This window comes from Lichenostomus cassidix, chromosome 4, assembly GCF_008360975.1.
Source record: "Lichenostomus cassidix isolate B80296 chromosome 4, HeHo_3.0, whole genome shotgun sequence".
Lineage (NCBI taxonomy): Eukaryota > Metazoa > Chordata > Aves > Passeriformes > Meliphagidae > Lichenostomus > Lichenostomus cassidix.
Window position 1 is genome coordinate 25,255,227 of NC_139484.1, and position 9,280 is coordinate 25,264,506.

A 9,280-nucleotide genomic window follows, 5' to 3' on the forward strand; every position below is an offset into this window, starting at 1 on the left:
CTTTTGATCAACAGAATATCTGTAGGCAAGGCAAGAGTATCTCTCTGAGAAGAACCTGGGGGTCCTGGTGGACAAGAAGCTGTCCAGGAGCCAGCGGTGCCCCTGTGGGATCCTGGGATGCATTAGGAAGAGCATTGCCAGCAGGCTGAGGGATGTGATGCTGCCCCTCTGCTCAGCCCTGGTGAGGCACATCTGGAGTTCTGTGTCCAGTTCTGGGCTCCTCAGCACTAGAGAGACATGGTGCTCCTGGTCCAGCAGAGGTCACAAGGGTGGTGAGGGGACTGGAGCATCTCTTAGGATGAAAGGCTGAGGAAGCTGGGCCTGTTCAGCCTCGAGAAAAGACAACAGAGAGGGAATCTCATCAATGTCTGTCAATGCCTGAAGGGAGAGTGACAAGAGGACAGAGCCAGGCTCTGCTTAGTGGTGCCAAGCAATAGGACACTGATGTTCAGTTCAACTTGCTGAACATGAGGAAGAACTTTACTCTGCAGGTGACTGAGCACTGGAGCAGGTTGCCCAGAGAGGTGTGGAGTCTCCCTCACTGGAGATAATTCAAAAACCATCTGGATGCAATCCTGTGCAATGTGCCTTGGAATGACCCTGCTTGAGCAGGGATGTCAGACCAGATAAGCCCGCTGGTGGTCCCTTCCAAGCCTAAGCATTCTGTGATCTAAAAGGCAGTTTTTCTTAGAGTGGCTTGGATCACACCACTGTACCAGAAGAAAAAGCAAAAGATTAATCCCATCAAGGGAAGTACTGCAAAGCTCAACAAGTTTGTTGCCTGCTTAGGTTCTGGAGAAGAGGTAAAAGACATGCTTTTGTATCTGCTTAAATAAAGTGCTGAACTGTCCAAAGTAGCTCTCTAGCCATTCTAGGGATTGAACTTTTCCAAAAGTGTCTTCCACACTGCGTAAATATAAATGACATCCACTTCATTAGAAATGTAAGATTTCCCAGGGAAGCTGTGACCCAGCCCCAGCTAAGTCTTCAGGCAATCAGTTCAAATTCTCAGTATTTTAAATACTGACAGTGGGCATCCCTTTCCATGTCTTAGTTCTAAATGCAACATCTTGCACCTCTTTCACCAACTAAGTAGTATGGAAGTTCCTCTGGGAGAAATTAGGGCCCCTGAAGCTCTTGCAGTGGTTTGTTTTGCCTTGGCTTTCTGTAAATCTTGTCACATACTGAAAATATAGTTTTGTCATGGCTGGTGTTTGTAAAAAGCCAAAATCAGTTGTTAGTAATCCTGAGAGTCAAGAGCTCTTCAGTAATTCCAAATGTGGAGTCAAGTTTTTTCAGACCAGGTAGATTTGAAAAAATTTATGATGAAGTTTCAAGGTATGGGACACAAGTGGGTTAATGAGGAAGTAACTGCAACCTCAGTCATTGACTTCTGTAGTTAGAAGTATTAACTTACGCATTAGAGTCTGGAAAGATCTTGTTTTGATTTTAGATTTGGAGTGTATTTTGTCTCTGCATTGTATTCTGAAAGCAGGCAGGATGTAACCCTGCAGAAATTCAGCAGCCAGTTTCAGGAGAAGGGAGCATGGTAGTCTGAGACTTAGCTGGCAATGAATTTATCCAATATCTCAAATAATGTATCTGTTACTATGTAAAAATTACTTAAGTGTGGTTTTGTTGAAAAGCAGTTTTTCATATTTTAATACATGTTAAATTTTTATATAGTATTTTCTGGTAATTTATTTAGTTCTGGAAAAGGGTGGAGGGGGTTTTACATTTCATGTTGCATCTCAGATTTTTATAAAGGTGGTAGGATATAATCAGAATCACAGATATTTCTGATTTTTGGCGTGCCAGGATCTTTGGTGGACTTGTGTTGGGAATTTTAAAGGGAATGGGGAAACTGTAAGGATTTATTGATGCAATTTTACCTCTCAGCCTCTAGAATTAAAAAAAGAAAACCATTTCAATCAGTCTTCCCTGTATTTACTTAATCTGATGTGATGTTACGTCCAGATTCAGGAATCAGGAAGAGTGTGGTTACTTTTGCAAATAACGGGGATTGAAGTCTATTTTCAGAACATTTTATTTTTCTTCACAACACACTGATGATTCCAGTTCATGGAAAATTCAGAGGCATTTCTACTCATTTTGAGTGTAGCAAGAGAATTCTCACATGATTAGCATCATGTAAAAGATAATTACAACAGCAATGACAGTTCAAGTAACTACATAATAGATCTTTCTTCATTTTATTCTTCAATCCACCTGCAGGGCCTTTGATGTCTTTTCCTTTACAGTTTTGATAACTAGAAAAAAATATTTCTTACTTTCCTTTGGCAGACCTTAGCAAAAGGTCTGCCTAATAAGAAGTACCAGTCATGCACAGGATTTTAGTCAGTGCACACTTGTACAGAAGATAAATAGGGGAGGTGGCAGAACTCCTGGAAATATTTCACTTTTTTTTTTTAAAACAAGAAAGGATTAAGATTTCATTTTCTTGCACCTGTTTACTGTTATGATTTTCTGGTTTATATTTACTTAAAGCTACATGCATGGCTTTTATTTGATTTTTTTTCAGATGTTAAGAGACCCCTACCCCAGAGGTAGCATCAAATACAGATCTCCAATTACACCCTTAATCATGTTACCATTAAAAGAAAAGTGTCAATTTTACAAAGGTCAGGAGTGTTGGAAGGAAGCACCATTTGGCTGGCAAGTAGTATAATACTTTTATCAATAAGAGTAGAAAGTCTCCACTTTTAAGACACTGAGGCCTTGGGAGATTCTTGAGTAAAGTGTTTATTGGCATAAGAATCCTCAAGTATGAGAAAGAGTTGGTGATAACTAACCATCCTGTTAATCTGCTAGGCATAAGAAATGTTATTCTTATATTGTTTGAAAATATGTTTTAAAAATTAACAAAATATTTTAATGTTAACATCATTTGGGTGGAGAAAGTGACATTTAGGAAAATACTTTTTTCTGTTAATAGCTTCTATAGATACAATACTTGCAAAAAGTTCTGCAGGCTTTAAATCTCAGCTTCTGTGAATACAAAATATTGCAAAAAATTACCTGATGAACTAATGCTGAAGGAAAGGAAAAAAAAGTTATGTAGTGGTTGTCTGTAGCTAAGGAATTCTTTCTGCTGTTTCCTTTTTGGTGGCAGAATACAATGCCTTTGTTATCAGAACTAGAGCTTAGGAGAAGCCAGAAGTAAAACTGAAATCACTGGTATATGTGCTGGATGTCTTCATCCAGCTTACTGAGCATGTGCAGAGCTTCTGACAGTGGTGCTTTTCTATCCAGGTGATCAAGTTTAGGAATTTCTTACTATGGCTGTATTTCAAAGAGTCTTAAATGTTTATTCAAAATAAAAAGCCATTTGAAATTCCAACTTTTCCTTTTTCCCTCATCCATGTTATTATTTCTAATTACCAAAACTATGTACGTGGAAGTGCAGTTTGTTCTTGGACAGCAAGCATGAAATCTTCCTGCCTTCCAAACATGTTTTGAAACTTTTTAAGTTCCTGGAAGAAGAGTGGAAACTGCCTGTGCAACAAGGACTGTGGCATCTCCAGCAGTGCGGATGGATCGGTTCTGCAGGAGGAATGCAGATGTTGGGAGAAGCAGCATGCAAGGGATCTGTCAGCTGCTCCAGTGCTGTCAAGCTGCAGCTGGATCATCGAGCAGTGCTGCCCATCCACCTGCTCCAGAATCTTGTCTCCTTTAAGAGTGACTGGTATCCAATGGTCAGGGTGAAACATGAGAAATCCCTCGAGTGTAAGTTGTCCTACCCTGAGATGCGTCTCTACCTTACGTACTTGGAGACCAGCTGGACGTGTAAAACCCTCTCAGCATTTTTGCTCATTGGAGTAACTGAGTATTGTTGACCTTAGACTGAATTAATTTCTTCTAATGAAAGGTTTTGCAATCTAATTACCTGTGGAGAAAAGTTTTTTTTTTTCCTCTTTCTGAAAGATTCCAAATGCTCTGTAGCTTCCTGAAATGGGGAGAACAGGAGGTAGCCAGTTGCCCTGTACTCTTCTTTCTTTAGTACACTGCTAGGTCACCTCCTTAATTAGAGAGTAATCTCTCTACGACTTTCAGTTTCACAGTGTGTTTGAATTTCTGTTGGCATGTTCATTTGTCCTTCCACACCTCTTAGAATTATATTTGGGGTAAGGTGCCGGGTGCTATGCAAGGGTTCACAGTGTTGTATGAACTGATTTACATAAAGGTGGGTATCACCAATCTTTTCCCTTTTCTACTTTTTTCATCCTAGCTTCTTGCTACCATGAACTTTGTTAACCAGTAATACCCATGCCTTTAAATAAGTAAGTGTGTGTGTTATAAAAAATAAGTTCTGTGCTACAGCTTCATGGAGAAGTTTAAAAAAAATGAAACCAGAAACCTGTGAACTGTCAGCCCTGCTTGGTGGCAGTTTCCTAAAACTGGAGAAAGAATTTTTCAGCTCCTTCAAAGTTTAGGATTTAAAAAAATAACCCAGGTTGAAGTGACTGAAATCTTGTAGATACTTGTAGAAAGTGCATGTTGTAGAAAAGGTCTAGGCATGACTGCAAGACTCCTTGAAATAAGAGTTGGGACTTCTAGGAATGTCCTTCAGCTTCAACTTGTGAATTTTACATAAATCAAATGTAAAATGGCTTAGGAGCCAGCGTTTTCTCAATCACATTGCTGTGCTTCTGGCAGCCTTTCTTCCTTAGCTTAAAACAGTAACAGGGCAAACATCATGATATCACCTTGAAGGAAGACAGGACTATTACCCAAACAAAGGATATTACCACAAAAACCCATGCACAAACATGCTCTGAAGAACAGGCAGATGGAGTACAATGTCCTGGGAAGGGATGGGGTTTGGAGCATATGCTCAGAACCCCGAGTATTTGCATAAAACGGGATGTCAGAATTTTTAGACTGTATATGATTGTGACTCATGGAGTTTGTACTCCTTTGCAATGGTCATTTGCAATGACTAGTGTGAAAGAAAGGACAATGCAAAGTAACAAAAAGAACCTGCTTTAGGGCTGTGCATTACTTTCTCTAATACAATGAATGTTTATGTTTGCTTGAGGAGTAATTTGTTACTGCTGTTTGCAGGTTTGAACTGAAAAGTGTTTATTTCAGTTCCCCTTTTTCCCCTTCCTTCCATGTTGTGTGTATTTGAGTGAAGTGTGTTGAACAGTGCATAGCTGTTACTCTCAGTTACTAGCACTGAATGCTTAGCAGAGGTTTCACTGAGGAGCCCTCACCGCAAGGGCTGTGCTCTGTTCTGAAGTCGTTGCTTCCTGTCCAGCACCAATGACATTAAATTTGCATGTTCTCACATTTTAAGCCATCAGTCTTTCAGGTGTAGTGTAAGTCATTAAGGCTGCCTGAGTGGGGAAAACCACTTTCTATGATCTCTTTAATCCTGTAGGTGCCACGCTGAAGACTTGAGCTCTGTCTCTGTGGCAGAGTGGTGCACAAGGAACCAGAGCCTGGAAATGGCCAAAGCTCTGGCTGATGCAGATTGTGTATCCAGGGAAAACAGCTGAACTTTTCCATCGTGCTACTGCTCTCTGCTGACAGATGCCTTGAGCACAGGCTGGGCCTGGAGTGGCTCCAGAATTGAAAGTCTAAATGGGACATCTCCACCCATATCTTTCTGGCGCATTTGTTGTGTATTTCTCCCTAGAGCTGTGGCTCTCTAGGCAGATTAGGCTGATTTCCCTGTGCAGTGGTGTCCAGAGGGGAATTTCTGCCCTGTCCCCAAACTATCTGACCAGCTCCCTCCATCCACAGTTGTGCAACTACTTCAAAGATACATTTACAAGCCAGGGAAAGCCTATAAGAAAGTCTAAGCAAAAGAGGACACGCAGTAAAAAGACTCAGAAGGGAGAGGAAAAAGAAATGACTGAATGATGCCATCTCCCTTTAACCGAGATTTGGGTCTCTGCTGTGCTGACTTAATACTTCAGTTCAATTTAGACAGCTTGGCAACTCTGCAATAAGAGTGTAATTTATGATCCTCCACCTCTAAGCACTTCTCATGCCTTGAGTAAGAATTCCTCTCTGTAACTGGAGTCCAGGTATTTTCTCATGTGATGTCATGCTGTGTCAACAGTTTATTTAGGAAATCCTACTGGCATGATCCCCTGCTCTATAAAAAAAACAGACCTTTTGTTTGTGTTCTCTGCAAGGCAGTGATGGGTCTCATCTCACTCCTTCTTTACTAGAGCAGGAGGATTAGTATATTAGTACTGGCAGAGCTAATATTTTGCAATGAGCTCTTTTTTATACATTGAAGACAGATTTTTTGCTCTGTGTCATGGGAGGGAACATAATTTTTCCTGAGGAAAAAGTTTGTCTTTATGTTGAATGGCACAGTGCTGATACCATGTCCAGAAGGAGCAAAAGAATACATATGTGCTCCCCTCTTCATGGAAACATAGGAGTTTGAGTTTCATTTTTGTGACTTTTGGGAAAATTCAGGCTGTTTACTAATGACTTGTAAAAGATCTTACCTGGAGTTCTACAACCAAGGCTTGACATCTTAGCTCTGCTGCTGAAGAGGAGAGATTTTGCAGCAGCTTTTCATCATCAGACACAAGATAAATCTGAGTATAGTGATGTTTTTTGGAAGATACATCAAATAGTTATATTCCATGCCATTCTATTTTCTGTTTTGAACTGTAGTGTACAAGAGTTGGAAGAAAAACCTGTAGCTGTTGGTTTTCAAGTAAGATGCATTGGAAAATTTTATCCCAGTAATCACCAAGTAATTAGTCTGTGTGCCTTTCCTTTCTGTATGTATTTGAAATATAATGCACATCACCTTCAGTCACGTTCCTCCCAGGGGTCAGGGTAGAGATCTCTGCTCTTGTGGGTGTGTGTTTCTGACAATCCAGTTGGCGGAACATGTTTAGAGTTAGGGTGCTTTTCTAGAACTTGATATTTGGCCCAGGGAAGATGTGTTTGATTCAGAAGGTTACTTGAGTCCTTCTGTCCTGTCTTAAAGTTTATTTTGAAATTAATGAAAATTACAAGACAGACACTTTGCCACTTGGCAGCACTGTAGGCAGGGTCCTTCATATTTCTCCTTAGTTTCATGCTTCCCTAGAACTCCCTTTAAAAAGTGTGCATGAGAATTTAACTTGAAGCACAGCTCTTAATTCTGTGATGATCTGCTTGTTTTCCTAGTAATTTTCTAACTGTAACTGGGGTCAGTCACATCTGCATGATAGGAAGAGAACCCTAATGCTGTGCATGCCTAAGTCACTTCCCTTGAAGTGCTGTTTCCTGTTGGCAGAGCACATAGATACAAAAAGGGAAGAGGTAAATCTGCATCTCACAGAACAAGAAAACTCATTCAAAGATAATTGCAAGTTAATAAAATTCAGCAACTTCTTACCAACTATGCTGTAAACATGGGAGGGGGTGTGGGGAACAGGCAAAAATTTGGGAACCAGCAAGTCATTCTAAAAGTTGTCCCCAGTGAACACACTTCAAGTTGAGACCCTGTTTTAGCAGTTACACTCAAAAAACTTAGCCTTTCACTCCGTTTTATAGGCATTTTTATGGTATCTGTGACCACAGTGATGTTTCATAGCATTTTTTAATGTTTATTTAGTGGCTATGAACAGATAAATACAATGACAGTTTTCTGTAGAATTTTCTTTGTCAAGTGTTGGTTATATATGTTGTTAATTTAGGAGTGAACTACAAGAAAATGCATTTTGAGATATCATTTGAAAAAAAACCCAACTAAATTACAGTGGACAGTGAGTAGTTTCAGTGGAAACGGTAAGACACAAAACACGTTGCTTAGCCAGCAATGCAGGAGTTGCCTCATGAGAGAATTGTACAGGGGTGAAAGGTATATTTAGGATAGGTTTTTCAAAGCGTCAGAGTCACATTTTTAAACTTGGCAGTGACTAATGTTCTCTTGTTTCTCTTGCCTGTATATAAAAACATGAGCCTTGATTCCCAGTCCCCTGCATAAGCCAACATCTACAAGTTGTTGTGAGCATCAGTACTTCTTTGCTCCTATCAACATTTTAAAACAAAGTACAAAGAATAAATATAGCATTAAACAATGACCAAAATTAAATTATCTGTTTTCTAATACTGGCATTGTTTTTTCCTCCCCAAAGAAGATAATTTTGATAAAGCCATCATTATGTAGTAGAAGTATTAAAACAAAAAAAAAATAAACTAATTGCTACGACCTGGTTACTTCTGCTTGATAAAACCATAAATATTACATTTTGATTTAATATATTTAACCATTTAATCCTTATTCAACCTTTGGGTACTTTGTGGATCTTAATATAATTTACATAATAAGGCACATAAGGTTGAGAAATTAACTCTTTTATTGAAGGAAAATTACTCCAGTAAAATTTGACTAATTTTTGCTGTGGTAAATATTAATAATGCTTGTATCACAAATTGCCTTTGGGAGTCACTGCCTGCTAACAGTGCAACTGCTCCTCTACTGTTTCCTGGGATCACATTCACTTTAATAGACCACAGTGACCCTGAAATGTGAGTCTATGCGACCTAAGGTCCAAGCTGCTGAAGGTTTCCATTCCAGAGCTCAGAAGATGAACATAAGTGAGGTGTTATTTTGTCCCCCTGAACCATCAAGTCTGCAGCTGTGGAGTTTTTCCATTACAGTGACACTTTCAGATCTACAACAGCCCATTTACTAGGATGCTTTTGTCATCACCAGGCAAAGTTTTGTTTTGTGGAGCAATGCTTAGGAGGAGCATCATTAAAGCGTGGAGAAAGCAGAGGAATACAAGATTTTCCTGGGTGTTTCCCTAATGAAGTGCCACAGGTTTGATGTGCTTCGGTGGTTTGTAGGGAACATGAAAACCTGCGTTTGTGGGCATGGAGGTGATACCCAACAAATAGCTGAACAGGAAAGGATTAAGCTTTGCTAATTGCTCTATTGCTGTAAACAAAACCCTCACTGTAAACTGACGAACTACAAGAATGTCTTTCTTTTGTTGCTTTGATGTTCATTTCTGTGGTACCTGGATGTGTTTATTTCACTGAAACCCAGGAGCAGCGGATAGTCGCGGTCCTCGAAAAAAAGGCAATACGCAGCGACAGAGAAGCCACGTGTTCTGGTAAGGCAGGCATTAATGGCTATTTTAATCTTTTCTTATAGAAATCCGGTGTCAGTTACAAGCAGAAGGACGCAGAGGAATGGGCCCAGCACCTGAAACCAGAGGACGGTGGGTTGGGCACGGCGGGGCGAGAGCAGCTCCCCGCCGGGCACCGGCGCATCGCTGCCGCCGGGGAT